General features: G+C 38.7%; 1 protein-coding gene across 3 annotated transcripts in view; it reads right to left on the reverse strand.

Annotated features, from left to right (window-relative positions):
- The window catches only part of MEGF10 (multiple EGF like domains 10), a 343,784-nt gene that overhangs the window by 201,640 nt on the left and 123,189 nt on the right, over positions 1 to 18,955 (reverse strand). For all 3 annotated transcript variants that reach the window (XM_044228414.1, XM_044228404.1, XM_044228423.1), the window contains exon 3: positions 1,431 to 1,800. The gene's annotated coding sequence lies outside the window, so the exon portion shown is untranslated. The remainder of the gene's footprint in view (positions 1 to 1,430; positions 1,801 to 18,955) is intronic.

Consider the following 18,955-nt stretch of genomic DNA (forward strand, 5'->3'; position numbering starts at 1 on the left):
GTACGATGGAACTCGATAAAGACAAAAATTCTAAATATTTTTAGTGGGGAAAAAACTATTTTGGAAGGTACATATTAAAAATATGTATCAGAAAAACAAATATGTATCAGTATCGAAATCTGATTATGGACACAATGGTGAGCAAAACAAATACAGGAGAGAGCTTGCAACCTGGTGACAGCAGAAAACATTAATGCAATTGCAGAGAACTGTTGTTCCTCTTAGGGTAAATATTACCAGAGAAATGTGTCTACTGCCCTAAAAGCCCATACTAGGCCTTTATCCTAAGCAGATAGACCCAGAAAGGATTTCACAAAGAACTGATGTTTGAAGAATGAATACACACCTAAATAAATAAAGAGGGAAAAGAGCATTTTAGTGAGAGAGAGGAGCCACAGGTGTAGAGAAGAATGGGCTAGGAAGCAGAGATCTGAAACAGCACTGAGCCTAGGACGCAGGGACAGGAGGTGGAGCATAAAAGAGGCCCAGGCTGGGCAGAAGTGAGCAGTCTCCTCTAAAAATGGTGGGCAGAACTTGAAGGGCTTTTGGTAGGTCTTGGTAAGATTAAAAAAAAAAAAAATCACTTTGGCTTCAAGCTGGATAAGAAATGAGTGGAGTAAGGGTAGTAGGGGTGGAGTCAGGATCCAGGCAAGGGAAAATGGTAGCTGGGGTAGGCAGGAATAGGGGTGAAGGCAAGATACAGAAAAGTAGAGAATCTTCATGGCAGTTTATCCTTATCCTTTCTTGAGAATAAGTATGGTGAAACGTGACTGAGTCTTTCTGATTTTCACAATTTTGCATTAGGGAAAATTCCAAACATATGAAAAAGTAGAATAACATGATGAACTCTACAAACTTGACACCGAGCTTCAAGCATGTCCAACTCAAGGCAAATCCTGTTTAATCTATATGTATCCCCAGTTACTTCCCCTTTTCTGTATCCCATTTTTTTTTTAAAGATTTTATTTATTTATTTGTCAGAGACAGAGGGAGAGAGAGCGAGTGAGCACAGGCAGACAGAGAGGCAGGCAGAGGCAGAGGGAGAAGCAGCCTCCCTGCCGAGCAAGGAGCCCGATGTGGGACTCGATCCCATAACCCTGGGATCATGACCTGAGCCGAAGGCAGCTGCTTAACCAACTGAGCCACCCAGGCGTCCCTCTGTATCCCATTTTTAAAGCATTTATCAACATATCAAACCCTCCAAAAAGTTCTGAGAATAGCACAATAGTCACCAATTTATCATTCGTATAGATTCCCTGTTAACATTCTATTAACTTATCTATCTGTGTGGATATGGGTATATTTATACACACACACACACACACACACACAATTATATCTGTCTTCTAAGAGCAATGGCATTCTCTTACGCAATTATCACACTCAGGAGACTCAACAGCATCAAATATGCAATCCAGATTCACAATTACCTCTTTTTCCCAACGATGTCCTCTACAGCCTTTTTCCCTCCTGATCCAGAACCCAAATGAGGCCCACGCATTGCATTTCATTTTTCTGTCTCTTTGGTCTCCATCAATCTTCAAGAGTTTCTCATCCTTTCTGTCTTTCATGACATTGATGCCTTTGAAGAATGCAGGTCAGCTCATGTGCAGGATGTCCTTAAATGTGTGGTGGCCTGATTGTTTCCTCATGATTAGATTCAGGTGAAACATTTTGGCAGTACCAGCACATAGATGATGTTGTGTCCTTCTTCGTGTATCACATCAGGAGTGGTATGATGTCAGCTGTCCCGTTATTAATGATGATTCTTTCAGCTTTTCCACAGGTTGAATTCATATCCTGTAGACACAATCCATTACTGAGGAAACCAGACAAGGGCTCCAAAATATAATTTCTATTTCCCTAGGAGCCATCTTAATGCCAAGAGACATTAACACAGGTCATTTATACAGACAAAGCTCTGTCGGTTTTATTCACGAAAGGTGCATATAGATCATAAATAGACTGTGACAAGGAAGGAATATCCTACAGCAATGAGAGGAAATTGGCATATGTGGGAATTAGAATCATGAGCAGAAGTAAAGCATGTGGTACAGTAAAACACATAGCCTCAGAAGCCAGACTGTAGGGGATGTCATCCTGGCTCTACCTTTCCTGTGTGACCTTGGGAGAGTTACCTATCCTGTCTGTCTCTGTGACATGGGAAATCATAGAACTCATCTTACATGGTTGACAAGAGCACTGAGCTGCTACACACATCTGGTACAAAACAAGGTGTGATGATGATGATGTTTCCAGGGAAGGATGTCTGGCCTCCATCTGTTGACTAAAGAAGACACTAGGTCTTCCTTATTCAAAAAAAAAAAAAAAATATATATATATATATATATATATATATATATATATATTTTATATATATATATATATAATCTGAGGGGCATGTGGGTAGCTCAGTGGGTTAGGCGTCTACCTTTAGCTCAGGTCATGATCTCAGAGTCCTGGGATTGAGCCCTGCATCAGGCTCCCTGCTCTATGGGGAGTCTTCTTCTCCCTCTGCCTGTGCCTCTACCCCCACCCCCTAGACACACTCACATGCTCAATCTCTCTCTCTCTCAAATAAGTAAAATCTTTATTTAAAAAATCTGAAATTTGAACCCTATTAGTAATATAACCTGGTAAAATATCATCATGGTTGCATAAAATCATGAACACCATCTAATTAGAACTACTCAGGACACAAGAATATTGATTTTAATGATCAGATGACAATTGTTAACATTTCTCAAATCATAAGCAATAATCTTAACAATAAAATGTGTCCAATGTTGTTTCCTGTGGAGGATCTGATTACCCCCTGTTCCTTAGTAATGTATACATGACCTGTGTTTGGTATAAAAGCACATATATAATACTGAAATTCCCAGAGCAGTATCTAAATCACATACAGAAAAGCTCACAGAATGACTCAAGAATCTAGTCTAGTCTTAAGATCACTCATAAATCTTAAAATCGCAACTTAGTTTTCAAATTTCAAAGACATTTTTCTGACTAGGCAATTCAGCCACAGTATCTTTACTTCACCATATTGTTCATGTATATTTGTGCGCATGTTGGTGCGACTCCTGGCAGCCCCAGCCATTCTCCCTGATTTTATCCCATTACCCTTTTTTGAAAAAATTACTTTATTTTCCATATAGTATTTTCACTGCTAGTCAGTCATGGCTTAATTACTTTTTAATATATTTTCCCCTTTAGCATAATAATTACATTATCAAATAGGATAAAAGAATTATCCTTAACTTTGTATTTTTAGGATTTGAGTTTTTCCTAAAATGTGTGACCATAGTAGAGATCTTTTTCTTTTCCCTGAACAAGTAATATAGAAAAAATTAAAATTTCTAAAAGTTGAGTAGCTTGAGTTGTTACTATTTTAAGCAAAAGGAGATCAACTGACCCACATCAACACAACACAACAACAACTTTCAAACAGAGAAAGGAATTTTTAAAATTTAAATTCAATTTAATTAACATATAATGTATTAGGGGCGCCTGGGTGGCTCAGTGGTTAAGCCTCTGCCTTCGGCTCAGGTCATGGTCTCAGGGTCCTGGGATCGAGCCTCACATCGGGCTCTCTGCTCAGCAGGGAACCTGCTTCCCCCTTTCTGCCTGCCTGACTCTCTGCCTACTTGTGATCTCTCTGTCAAATAAATAAATAAAATCTTAAAAAAACCAAAACATATAATGTATTATTAGTGTCAGAGGTAGAGTTCAGTGATTCATTAATTTTATATAATACCCAGTACACATTATACCACGTGCCCTCCCTAATGTACATTACCCATTTACCCCAACTCCTCACCCTCCTCCCTTCCAGCAACCCTCAGTTTGTTTTCTATGCGTAAGAGTCTCTTATGGTTTGTCTCCCTCTCTCATTTCGTCTTGTTTTATTTTTCCCTCTCTTCCCCATGATCCTTTTTTGTTTCTTAAATTCCACATATGAATGAGATCATATGATAATTAACTTTCTCTGATTGACTTATTTTGCTTAGTGTAATACCTTCTAGTTCCATCTACATTGGATGATTTTGAATGATTGAGTAATATTCCATCATATATATACACCACATCTTCTTTATCCATTCATCTGTAGATGGACATCTGGGCTCTTTCCATAGTTTGGCTATTGTGGACATTGCTGCTATAAACATTGGGAGCAGATGGCCCTTTGGATCACATCTGTATCTTTGGGGTATGATAGTGCAATTGCTAGGTCCTGGAGTGTGAGAAAAGAAAACTTTAAATGAGTAATACAATATTTACTTTGGTACCATATTATAGTTTGTTCAGAAGAAGACAAGGTAAGGTAGAAACATCTAGAGGAAACAGAAAGAGAGGAAGGGAGCAGAGAGAAGGAGAGGCAAAGGGACAGAACCAATATTGCTGATGCCTGATTCCCCAAATCTCCCCTTTCTCTAGGGTTACTGCTCCCATCCTCTTCATCACTTTCAGGCCTGCTTCCCTCCACAGTCCCTTCTGAGCTCCCCCCTGCTCAAAATCCAGACTTAACATCTCCAACTCAGTTTACCTACCTACACCCCAAACATACATGAAAGGTTTTCCTCTTTTTCTTCTTGTCTTTTATTTTTCAACTGTTTTCCTCCATTTGTCATGGTGAACTTTTGTCCCAGGCATCGATTTGCAGTCACAAAGCCCAGATGTATAAACATAAAACTCCCTTTACTTCTTCAAAACTGACAAAACTCACAAACCCCCATTCCCACAGATGGAAGAATACCTAACTTTGCTTATTTCAGGAAAACGTGGGTATTTCTAAGTTTTGTTGGGTAAATACATCATTGTTGTGACATTCCCGCTCATTTCCTTCTGTTCTCTCCATCAATCCTCTAAATTTGGGCACTGGGAATAATAATTGCAAGGATGGAACAGCATTTGCTACAGAGAAGATGGAGTTCAGCCTAGATGAGAAGACAGCAAAATAGTTAAATAAATGTCCAGTTACAATACAGATGAGTTTCTTAAAAATGTTATGGGAGCACAGAGTGAATTTAAAGAAACCCAGAGGGGCAGACAGAAGCATCAGCTCAGTCACCAGGGGCCACAGACATCTTCTGAGAGGAAGCACATTTTAAGTTTCATCTTCAAGGGTGAGGAGGAGTTAGGTGGTTTAAGAAGATAAGAAAGGAAGTGTCAGGGCACATGAGCTGAGGCACAAGGGAGAGTGTGACATGCTTGGGAGATAAAGCAGCTCTGTTGTGGCTGGAACACAGCGAGTCTTCAGAAGAGTGGATGGGAGAGGAGTCGAGAGAGAGAAACAGACCTATGTCAAGCCATGGAACTGGGATCATACTCTCTAGCCCGGAGTCAGTGCACAAAACAGGAAGTCCGTATCAGTCACCTGCCTGGTTCTGTAAACAAAGTCTTAGCAATGCACACATGTTTCACATATTATCTGTGGCTGCTTTCATGCTACTGTATCAAAGTGAAGGAGTTTTGTTTTTTTTTTTTAAGATTTTGCTTATTTATTTGATAGACAGAGATCACAAGGAGGCAGAGAGGCAGGCAGAGAGAGAGGAAGGGAAGCAGGCTCCCCGCGGAGCAGAGAGCCTGATGCAGGGCTCGATCCCAGGACCCTGGAATCATGACCTGAGCTGAAGGCAGAGGCTTTAACCAACTGAGCCACCCAGGGACCCCCAGAGTGAAGCAGTTTTGACGGAGACTGTATAGCCACCAGTCCCTGAAGTATTTACCATCCAGCCCTTTACATGAAAAGTTTGCTGACCCTGCTCTAGACCACCTGAGTGATAGACTCACCCTAAGAGTATGCATAGACCTCAAGTGCCATTGGATATCGTTAGCATATTACTATTTAGATTTGTACAAAACTAAACTATGTGTGAGCATCTTACATCTAGAGTTCTTATGCAAGGATAAACATCTATACATTAAATTTAAACTAACAAAAATAATAACACTCAAATTAATGATATTCAATGTGACCGGTGATACAAGTGGTATCAACTGGAATGAAAATAGCAGTGGTATGGAAACAGATTTCCACTCCTAACAGCGGACTCACTGTCCCAGTATAGGTTTTTTTGAATTCAGCAACTTATACCTTTGGGGCCATGGTTTTACTTATTTAAACTAGGGTAAAACCTTTGTTAAAATAACAAAAGACAGTGATTTCATTGAACTTTATATTTCCCAAATGCCTCATATTGGAATACAAAGTCCCTCTGCCTTCTTTTTTTGGGTAGGCTATTGATAATTATAGTAATGCCCATTGCTACCATAAAAACACAAAAGCCTGTGCAGGCACTGAAGTCAATTGTCAGCACTCACTTCTAAGGCAGCCATCCGGGTGATCCCAAATTGCTTAGATTTTTTAAACGTCATCTAAATGAAAGCACATTAAATGTGAAAATATCACAGAGAGCTGCACATCCTGGATGGCATGCAAAGCTATTCACAAAATGAAATCTAACAAGAGATACTTATTGTGGCAACAACAAAACAGCTAAAAAACAGCTGGTCCAAACTGGGTGAGCCCAAGACATGGCAAGGAAGAAGAGGGAAGAGGAAAGATAGGAGAATATGGAGTGTACTGCCTGGACAAGATTCTAACATGAGATGGTTGTGGGAAGGAAGGAATGTGAAGGGGGGATTCAGAAAGATTCCCAGATTTCTGACCCGGGCAGGTACACTCATTGAGGCGAGCAACACAAAAGAGGGAAAAATTTGGGAGGCAAAGACAATGAGTTTACTTGGGCATGTTGAAATGAAGGTTCCCAGGAGACTGAATCTTGAACCTGATGAAGGTAGATATGTTGGACTGCAGAGTCATGAGTGAAGATTGGCTCGGATATCCAGATTTGGGAGCTGGAAAGAAATAGTGGTTGAATTATCCACATAGAAAATAAGAAAGTGAGAGTTGGAAAGGTACTAAAAGATGCTTAATCATCAGAGGCAGCTGTATAAATAACTACACATATGCACCCACAAATATACTCAATTCAGGATGATCTATACTACCAGAGTAAAATTGTAACATGCATCATGGGAAATATCAGAACAAAAATCACTTCTATGCTTTTGGATGGGTACACCGAGAAGAGATGAGTTTATAGAAGATTTACTTTTGTTTGCTAAAGTTTGGTTTGTTCTCCCAGAAGGCATATTAACTTGAATAAAATGCCAAAATGGTATGTAATGTGAAACTCACTGCTCAGTGCCTACTCAATAACCATTCTCCTTTCTTCTTTACTAAGAGAACCTTGGTTTTTGTCAGGGTAGCAATGAGCCCAGGTGAAAGCTACAATTCCCATCCTCCTTTGCATCTACGAATGGCCATGTAACACAGTTCAGGCCAATGAAATAAAACTGAAAGTCACCAGATACAATGTGTGGGAAGGCCCTTTGAAAGGCAGGTAGACTCCAATGACCAGATCCTTTTTCCTTACCCTAATTCCTGCCTGGATTCATAATGTTACACGGGGAGCGACCATATTATGACCTTGATGCCCCAAGAATAGGGTAAGGATTACTGAGTAGAAATAAAGAAGGGGACCTGGGGACTTCATGGAGCCCCAATCTCAGCCCTAGACCTCCAACTTCCAAATATAATAATCATCTAATTTTTTAAATCACTATTTTCTGGATTCCTGCTCCTTAAGACCTAGTACAATTTGAACTTACTAGAAACATAAAATAGCAAGAACAATTTTAACCAACTGAGCCACCCAGGTGCCCTAGCAAGAACAATTTTAAAGTATGCTTTAATCCTTTCCATTCTGAAATCAGGTAAATAAGACCATTCTTATTTTCAAGGCAAATGTGCAAATAAAAATGTTATTACCCCTTATGTGAAATCCATAGAAAGTACTGAGATGAAGGAACTGCTTACCAAAATCTACTTTCCCTTCTCAGGAATTGCTTCCTTAGCCTTTCATGTTTTCCTGCTGTCAGTGCTGCTTTGGAATTTGCTATTATGTGTAATAAGACTCCATCACAAATGTTTGTGGAGGAATCAAGAAATACTCACTGGTGATCTTGGCAGAGACCACAGTCAAGACTCAGTCTCTGATCTCCCTTCCCACGCTCCCCATCTGTATCCAGGCTTTCTTTCTTCTTCCCAGTTATCCATTCTCCTGAGTCTACTGGCTGTTGGGCGCTCCTGAGTATGTCATAAAGCTTATATATTAAGGGCTAGGGAAGGAAGGAACTCTGACCTAAGAATCATGAAGCCTGAGTTTATTTGGTCATTTATTCAATCCACAAATATGTTTAAGCATTTTCTACATTTCAGGCACTAGGTTAAGTTTTAGAAAAGAGAGATGAATACAGCAGGAAAATCCTGTTCTTCAAGACACTTACATTCTAATGGAGAAAAACAATAGATTCACAGATAACTAGAAAAATTACAGATTCTGAAAAATGCTGTGGAAAAAAAAGACATGGGGAAGTGTGGCAGATAGTATCTGTTGGGGACGCCCTTGGGATATGGCTTTCAGGAAGTCTTTTCTAATACGTAAGCAGACCTGACAGAGGGAAGGTACTGACCAAATTCCAAGGAAGAGCATTTCAGGCATCTCATTCTGAGATGAGAAATCTCCTATGTCCAAGGCAAAGAAAGGAGGCCAGTGTAGCAAGAGACAGCTTGCAGGATGGAGAGTGACCCTAAGTGAGCCCGGTAGAAAAAGAGTAGCTCCTAGAGGGCCTCATAGCCGTAGTGAGGAGATGAGATTTTAATCTAAGAGTACAGGAAGTATTTGATACACTTTAAGCAGAGGAGTGAGAGACTCCTTTTTTTCTTTTTTTTTAAATCACTATAGCTTGTGGGTAGAATATGGATTTTAAAATACTGATGAGGAGACTAGTATATAAATTTGGGAGAGAAAAGGGGAAGGAATGGATACTTTAGAGTTGGATCCCATATGTGAGGGGAGAGAGAGTCAGCAAGATGGCACCCAGGTTTTGGGCTAGAAGGCTTGAATAGAAGGTGGCTCCCCTTTCTGAGATGGGAAAGCACTCCGAGCCCACCTTGCCTGACCCTGGGCAATGTGGTCTCTTCGATTCAAAAATGCAGATATTGAGGGACGCCTGGGTGGCGCAGTTGGTTGGACGACTGCCTTCGGCTCAGGGCGTGATCCTGGAGTCCCGGGATCGAGTCCCACATCGGGCTCCCAGCTCCATGGGGAGTCTGCTTCGCTCTCTGACCTTCTCCTCGCTCATGCTCTCTCTCACGCTCTCTCTCTCTCAAATAAATAAATAAAATCTTAAAAAAAAAAATGCAGATATTGACCAAGATAGAATAGATAGCCTCAGATAGTTCTTCAGCACTACAGTATCCTATCATAGTTCAATTCTATGAACTGTGGTAGTTCATCCTATCATGATCTACTTCCTTGCTTCCAATTACAGGAATAATACAAACTTAGGAACAATGGAGAATGGGAACTCCATTAAGCCTCCAGAATGCTCCACAAAACCATGTGACTTTGGCAAAGAGACTCTCTGTGCCTCAGTCCCCTTGTATGCACAATGGGATTATAAAACTGACTTGCTTCACTGGACTGCTGTCAGGGACAAGAAATATCATTATGCAAGACAGCTAGAATACACTAGTAGTCACACATTCTCCTTTCCTGATAGATGCAACCCTTGTTCCTTCTCTTCTTTCAATCACTTCACTTAGCAAATCTCTTGACTCCGAGATTTTCTTTTTCTGAGAGTGAAGCATCTCCAACGCTGGGGATTCCCAGAGCAGAATTTCACTTGTGTCCTGTCCTGTGAGAGCCACTCAGCCCTGGACCTCTGTGATTTCTCACCTAGAAGGTGAGCATTGCCAGAGGAGGGCAACACAGACGGCTTCAAGCCTATGGGCTCCAGGTTACCAACCCTCGAGTTTCAACCTTAGCTTGACTTACTCACCTTTCCCTGTCCTCTAGCTCACCCTCTCCCTGATGAATGGGACTTCAAAAACTGGGTCTGAGAAGAGAGTATAATGAAATGTTTCTGGCTGCTGGTAAGGGAACGCTCATGCCCTGACCCGCCAGCCCTACACCATCTGCTGCTGCTGGCCCTATTACCTGACACTGGGGAATGAGATGGGCATGCTACAGGAGGGGAGAGGATAGTCTTACATGCTGTCCTCAACACATGTTTAGTTAACAACAACTAAAATGTTAACCATGAAAATTCACTAATAAGTAAGCCTGGTCCTTTTTTAAATATGTTTTTCTTTTTTCACTTCTCTCATTTGTCCTTTCTTTTCCTTCCAGGAAAAAGCCAAATAATAGGATTGCCCAAAGGTTGTGTTTTTCAAAGGTTTCTTGTTCCAGACAGACTGGTTCTTGCCGTCATTTCTGCTGTGGCAGCTGGAGGGCAGTGCAATTCTCTCTCTCCCTAACTGAACCCTCGCATTTCCTCCCATCCCCCTCCTGGCTAAGTTCAGAGGGGAAGAGACACAATGGAGGGAAATGTGCACACAGGGCCCAGGAGCAGCAGGGGGGAAATGACTTGAAAAGAAACAAGCAACATCAAGTTCACAGATGGCACATCCTGGTCTTCTTGCTTCCTCCTCACTCACACAGCATTAGCTGCCTTCACACCCATTGGACACATGCTTCCCCTTGCCTCAGCCTGCTCTATGTCTTCTCCCTACACCCAATTCTTCAAATTCTTCACATGTGAGCTCAGCCTGACCTCACCCTTGCACGCTCACACACAAACTCACTCAGCACCTCCCTGTCTTTCCTCATCTCCAGCTCAGGGCAGGCTCCCAGACCTTGTGACCTGGGACTGGGAGGTGGCGACTGTGCTCTGACAAGGTCTCAGCGTGTGACAAGGCAGACGGTAAGGCAGCGCCTGACTGCAGAGAGACTGGCTGCTGGAATACTGCCCCAGGCCCCCAGCAGGGAGGACATAATCGGTGAATGACCCGAGTGACTACTGGCAGACACTGACCAAGCCCAATGCGTGAGAGCCCAAGATGCCACCACAGGTGATAAAAGACTGCTGGTTTTTGTGGGCAGGGCCAGGCATGAAACTGGAACAGGAGAGAGGGAAGCCATGGTATCGGAGTCTTACATTTGCAGTGAGTTTTGTGCCTTCCAAAACTGAGGCACCTCTGTGTACCTGTTACTTCACATGAGACAGGCCTACATGACAATCCCCTCTTGAGAGGTGAGAAACTGAGCCCATGTGAAGGGTAAGCAGACCACTCTCATCAGACAGACGGTCATGACAGAGCTGGGTTAGATTCTACTGCTGCAGTGAGAGCTTACCCAAAACATCATTGACCTGCATAAAAGTACATATCGGGAGCAAAGTTATCATGTGGGATAGCATCTCTGATAGGGCTTTGCAAGGTAAACATCGGATTTCTCTCCATCTCAACATCAAACACATTAGGCTCGTACTATGGCTCTTTAATATGTCCAGGTCCTCGAAGGAAGGACAGGGAAGAGATGACAGCTAAGGCCCAACAGAAAAACAGGTGATCAACATGAGGTCCTCACACCTTCTCACCTACAGAACATACTGGGCACCAACCTCTCACAAGAGGTTTCAAAGCTGGGATGCCCTCCCTCTCTTCCATTCTCTCCTCATTGAATACAGAGTCCTTATTGATGGAATTATAAATGTATTGGTGAGAAGACTGTAGACCATCCACTAGAAAAATTTGTTTGCAGGAAGATTCTTTCCCTGCAATGCAAACACAGAATATTTTTAATACCATTCCCTTTCTCTGCTCCCTATAATTTTAATGAAGAGAAAGAGAAGACCAAAAATCAAAGATATCTCAGTGGTAATGTATGGTTTAGAAAGAGAAATGGGTGCTTTGTTTTTGCTTTTAAATTAATTCTCTTTTTCTAAAGCTTCCCCCGCCCCAAAGAAAAGTAGTGGGAAGCAAGGTGAGGCATTGTAGATCCTGTATTTTTATATTCACTTTAGTAGATTTCAATATAATGCCCTGACTCTCTTTTAAATTTCTTTATGACCTAGATCAAGCTGACTTGTTTCAGGTTCCACATCAGTAAAGATTAAATTATAGCTTCCATCTATATCACAAACATGTTATGTGGGTTGGTGAAGTAACCTACGCTAAGTCCGTATTTGTAGTATGGCAAAAACTAAACTATACTTGTCTAAGATGCCAATACATAAGCATATTTGGGGTGCTTCATGAAACTGTGAGTCTGTTCATTTTTCTTTTAATTAAGATTTTATTTCCTTTTACTTGAAAATCAATCAATAAATGACTCTAATGGTGAAAGCCAAAGTACATACTAACAGTAATGTGAGTCACAAAGCCTGTTCACTGGTATAGACCACATTTCCTCTTTTACCTGAAATGTTTCATCTGAGAAGACATTTAAGTAATTTGTCTCCTTGCTGACCTCTCGGATATATCATAGAATCCTATGAATCGGTCTCTTGAAGACTGGCACTTCAAGATGACACACCAAGCATGTGTTTACTTCCATTCCTTCACGGAAGTCACATGGCACATATGATAAAGAAATACAGCTGGAATAAAGTCATGACACATTGTGATTAGGGGGAAGAATAGCGGTAAGAAATATATTTCGATAAATTTCTCGGCAAAGAAGAAGAAGGGACTGTATTACTGGATAAACCAGAATGAAGGAAGTTGAGACCCAGATCACAGCTGCAAGAAGGCTACCATGGAGGTGGGAGCCATTCTTCATAGGAGAGACCGAGGAGCCCCTAAATGTGTAGATGACAAGAAACAGGAGCGGAAATAGGATGTCAAGCAATAATCAATGTAATTAATTAAAGGACTATTTCTGAAATATCAGGTCCAGGTAGCACTTCCCACTCCATTCCTATCCCCTTGCATTAAAAGAACTATATACTGTGGAGTTTGAGCCAAAGACTTGCTGGTTACCCACTCTGGACTCATATGCCCTAAAGGAAGATCTTTCTGTCCCACCCACAAAGCTCACAGTCAGATCACTGGTTCTGCTGGTTAGTAGAGACATTTGTAAGAGTAGGATAACCACACAGCAGCAGGGGGAAGCAGTCACAGTAATCTATAGGACTGAGTTTTACTAACACTCAAAGAAATCCAAAGCTAAGATGAGAGATTTGAGAAGGGACCCAAGGGAAACTTTTGGATTGATGAAGCTATTCTCTGTCTTGATTATGATGGTAGTAACATGACTGTATATACTTAGCAAAACTCACCAAACTAAATATCTTTAAAGGTTGAAACTTGCTAAACGTAAATTATGCCCCCAAAAACCTAAACTTAAGAAAAGAAGCACAAACCCATGAAAGGAAAGAAGGCTGAGGTTGTTGACATCTGACTTGGTCTTAAGCTATCCTGGACATTTTATCCACTTATCTAACAACATAGAGTTGTGACAAATGGAAATCTCCATCTCATCCAACGCATTAAGCTGGTCTGATTATCTCAGAAACAGAAGGGAGAGAAAATCCTATGTATAAATCCTATGTACTCAATCCCCTGGAGCCTGTATACAAGCTAAAAGACAGTGTAGTAAAATCATCTAGACCTGCAATAATTAGTCAAGAGATACACAAACTAATAAGAAGTAAAATATGATCTTAAAAACATAAAATGTGGGGGAGAACAAATATAGTACTTTTAGAACATGATGGAATTTAAGATGACAGACTGCTATATACATAGGAAGTTTTATGAACCTCATGGTAACCTCGAACTCAATATCTATAAGAGATACATAAACACAAATGAGAAAGGAATACAAACATAACTCTAAAAAAAGTCACCAAATCAAAAGGCAAGAGAGCAAGAGAAGAAGAAAGGAATGGCGAACTATAAAAACAACCAGAAAACAACAAAACAACCGTAAATGCATAACTAGCAATGATTTCTTTAAGTGTGAGCAGACTAAATTCTCCAATTAAAAGACAAAGAGTGGTAGAATGGACAAAAAACAAAACAAAACAAAAACATTTATTTGCTGCCTACAAGAGACTCATTTCAGAACTAAAGACATGAACAGACAGGAAATGAAAATATGGAAAAAGATATTCCATGCAAATGGAAGCAAAAAGAAAGCCTGTGTAGTAATACTGATACAAGACTCAAAAACAGATTTTAAAACAAAGAGTTTAACAAAAAACAAAAAAGGACATTATATAATAACAAAGGGCTCAATGCAACAAGAGGATATAACCTATGTATCCAATATAGAGGCAACAAAATACCTATGTATTTAAATACCTATGTATCCAATATAGAGGCAACTAAATAAATCACACAAATATTGATTTTAGATATTAGAGGGAGAAATTAACAATAATACAATAATAGTAGGGGACTCTGACAACCCACTTATATCAATGGGTAGATCATGCAGACAGAAAATCAATAAAGAAATACTGGACTTAAATAACACATTAGAACAGGTGGGTTTAATAGATATATACAAAGCATCCAACGTCAAACATCAAATACACACTCTTTTCAAGTGCGTATGGAATATTCTCCAACACAGATCATGTTAGGACACAAAACAACTTTCAATAAATTTAAGACAAATCATATCAAGCACCTTTTCCAACTACAATGGTCTGAAATTAGAAATCAGTTCAAGAGAAAACTGGAAAAAATATGAGCATATGGAGGCTAACCAACATGCTATTATAAAACCAAAGGGCCAGTACACCTAGGTGGCTCAGTTGGTTAAGCATCTGACTCTTGATTTGAGCTCAGGTCATGATCAGAGTTGTGAGATGGAGCTCCACACCAGGCTGGGCCTGGAGCCTGCATAAGATTCTCTCTCTTGCTTCCTCCTGCACCCTCCCTACTCTCTGTCTCAAAAAAATAAAAAAATAAAAAAATAAAAACCAAAGGGCCAATTAAAAAAAAAAGAAGAATTTTTTTTAAAATGCCTTGAGACAAATGAAAATAGAAATGGAACAGTCCAAAATCTACTGGACATAGGGAAAGCAGTTCTAAGAGGGAAGTTCATAGCAATACAGGCTCATCAAAACAAATAAGAAAAATCTCAAAGAAACAATCTAACCTTACACCTAGAAGCTAGAAAAAAGAACAAACAAAGCTCAAAGTTAATACAAGGAAGGAGGGGCGCCTGGGTGGCTCAGTGGTTTAAGCCTCTGCCTTCAGCTCAGGTCATGATCTCAGGGTCCTGGGATCAAGCCCCACATCGGGCTCTCTGCTTAGCAGGGAGCCTGCTTCCCCCCTCTCTCTCTGCCTGCCTCTCTGCCTACTTGTGATCTCTCTCTATCAAATAAATAAATAAAAATCTTTAAAAAAAATACAAGGAAGGAAATAATACAGATTAGAGTGGAAATTAATGAAACAAAGACCCTTAAAATGGAAAAGATCAATGAAAGTGAGACCTGGTTCTTTGAAAGACACATAAAATTGATAAACAATCCAAAAAAAAAAAAAAAGATAGAGAGAGAGGGGGAATCTAAATAAAAATCAGAAAAAAAGAGAAGTTACAACCAATACTACAGAGATACAAAGGATCCTAAGAAACTAATATAATTATATGCCAAGAAATAGGACAACCTAGAAGAAATAGATAACTTCTTAGAAATGTGGAGTCTTTCACAACTAAATAAAAGAAATAGAAAATCTAAACAGACTGATAACACAACTAAATCAGTTTTGCACATGCAAAAGTCCAAAACCAGCCATCTTCACCAGTGAAATTCTACCAAGCATTTAAAGAAAAATTAATACCTCTCCTTTTCAAACTATTCCAAAACATTTCCAAACTCATTCAATGAGGCCAGCATTAACCTGATACCAAAACCGAAGACTACACACATACACAAATTAGAGGCCAATATCCCTAATAAATATATATGCAAAAATCCTCAACAAAATATTAGCAAACCAAATCCAACAATACATTAAATGGACACTATACCATGATTGAGTAGGATTTATTCCCGGGATATAAGGAAGATTCACCATCTGCAAATCAATGTGATACAACACATCAAAAAAAGGGTAAAAATCATATGATCATCTCAATAGATACAGAAAAAGCATGTGACAAAATTCAACATCCATTTATTATAAAAAATCTCAACAAAGTCAGTTTAGAAGGGACACAACTCAACATAATAAAGGCCATATATGACAAACCCACAGCTAACATAATACTCAATGGTGAAAAGCTAAATGCTATCTCTCTCAGGTCAGAAATAAGGAAAAGATGTCCATTCTCACCACTTTTATTCAGTATGCTATTGGATCTCAGCCACAGCAACAGAAAAGAAAAAGAAAGAGAAGGTACCCAAACTGGAAAAGAAGTAAAAACTTAACTATTTGCAGACAATATGATACTATATATAGAAAATCCTAAAGACTCCAAAAAAAAAATTCTATTAGAACTAAAAAATGAATTCTGTATAGTTGCAGTATACAAAATTAATAAACATAAATCTGTCACATTCCTATACACTAATAATGAAATATTAGAAATAGAAATGCAGGAAGTAATTCCATTTACAAGTGCATTAAAAAAATAAAATACCTAGAAATAAATTTATCCAAGGAGGTGAAACCCTTGTACACTGAAAACTGTAAGACAGTGATGAAAGAAATTGAAGATAACACAAAGAAATGGAAATATATACTATGCTCATGGATTGGAAGAATTAACATTGTTAAAACATCCATACTACCAAAGCAATCTACAGATTCAGTGCAATCTCTATCACAATACCAATGGAATTTTTCATAGAACTAGAGCAAATAATTCTAATATTTGCATGGAACCACAAAAAAGCCCAAATGGTGAAAGTGATCTTGAAGGAAAAACAAACAAAACAAATCAAAAATCCAAAGCTGGAGGTATTAAACTCCTTGATTTCAAACAATACTACAAAGCCACAGTAATCGAAATGGTATGGTACTGGCACACACACACACACACAAAAACAGATATATAGATCAAAGGAACAGAACAGAAAGCCCAGAAAAATACCATACTTACATGATCATTTAATCCAATGAAGGCAAAAATATACAATGGGAAAAAGATCATCTATTCAGTAAATGGTGCTGGGAAAACTGGGCAACCATAAGCAAAGAATGAAACTAGACCACCACATACAAAAGAATGAAACTGGACAACTTTCTTATACTATATACAAAATTAAACTCAAAATGGATTGGAGACTTAAATGTAAGACTAGAAACCATAAAACTCCTAGAAGAAAATACAGGTAATAATCTCTTAGACATATGTCTTAGCAATATAGATATATTTTTTATCTGTTTCCTTAGGCAAGGGCAGTAAAAGTAAAAATAAACAAATGAAACTACATCAATCCAAAATGCTTTTTCACAGCCAAGGAAATAATCAACAAAATGAAAAGTTAATGAGAGAAGGTATTTGCAGATGATATAAATGATAAAGCATTAATATCCAAAATATATAAAGAACATACAATAGCAAAAAATAGCCAAAAAAATTATCCACTTAAAAAATGGGCAGAGGACCTGCATAGACATTTCTCCGAAGAAGAATTTGAGATGGCCAAAATACACATGAAAAATGTGCATCAGGAAACACAAATGAAAACCACCATGAGGTTTTACCTTATACCTTTCACAACGGCTAGTATCAAAAAGACAAGAAATAACAAGTGTTGGTGAGGATATGGAGAAAAGGGAACCCTCATGAATTATTGGTGGTAATGCAAATGGCACAGCCTCTTTAATCTTCCACTATGGAGGTTCCTCAAAACAGTAAAAATAAAATTACCATATGATCCAGCAATTCCATCTTTGGCTAATTATTCTAAAACTAATTCAAAATATATATATATGCACTCCTATGTTTACTGCTTATAGATATTATTATATTATATATATTATATAATTATAAACATATTATATATTATATAATGATATATATATATAAGTGTGTGTGTGTATATATATACACATATGTATATATTTCATCCTTAAAAAAGAATGGAATCTTGCCATTCACAACAACATATTTGGATCTACAGGGTATCAAGGTAAATTAAATAAGTCACACAAAGAAAGATAAATACTACATAATTTCACTTATATGTGGAATCTAAAAAACAAAACAAACAAAACAAAACAGAAAGAGACTCATAGAGATAGAGAACAATCTGGTGCTTGCCAGAGGAGGATGAGAGGGGATTAAAGGTATAAATTTCTAGTTATAAAACAAATAAGACAAGGGGGTGCAATATACAGCATGGCGAATATAGTTAATAATATAACAGCACGGTATGGTGACAGATGGTAGCTAGATTTATCACGGTGATCACTTTGCAAAGTACGTAAGTGTTGAATCTCTATGTTGTATACCTGAAACTAAAAAAGGGAAGAAAGTTATCTCAGTGGTATAATGTAAACATTTGCATTTCCATTTTCCTCAAGAAAAAGGTAAAACAATTAGCAACTTAGGATAAAAGAAAAACAAAAATAGTTGTTCAAGAAAAACAAAAATAGTTGTTCAAGAAAACAATGTACAAATATGAACTAAAGTACAGCATAATTTTGAAGAATGTGAGTGTGAAGCAAGAGAATCCAATGCCTTCAACATACTCCCTTGAATAGTTTAGTATCATAGAACTGCATTCTATATGGTAAAAATGTGGAAAGTGATATTTGTTGATTTAAAGCTACAAATGTAAACAATAGAGAAAATGTAATAAATATGGGAGGGAGTAGAAGTTGAAGTTGAAGTAGAAGTAGAAGTTGAAGATAAATTCCTCATCTTTCAGAGTAGGAGGCAATAGATATTGTCTAAGTAGTATATTCAGAATGGAAAAAATGGGCAAATTAAATTATAGTCATAACCATCAAGGACTAAAAGCAGCAGTGATTAAAAGTAGAGCGATTTCCTCTGAGGAGGGTACTGGCGGCTGGGACATTCACTTGTTATGTAATGCCTTTATATAGTGTTCAATGTTTCGTTCTACTATA

The sequence above is a fragment of the Neovison vison genome, chromosome 1 (genome assembly GCF_020171115.1).
Source record: "Neovison vison isolate M4711 chromosome 1, ASM_NN_V1, whole genome shotgun sequence".
NCBI lineage: Eukaryota > Metazoa > Chordata > Mammalia > Carnivora > Mustelidae > Neogale > Neogale vison.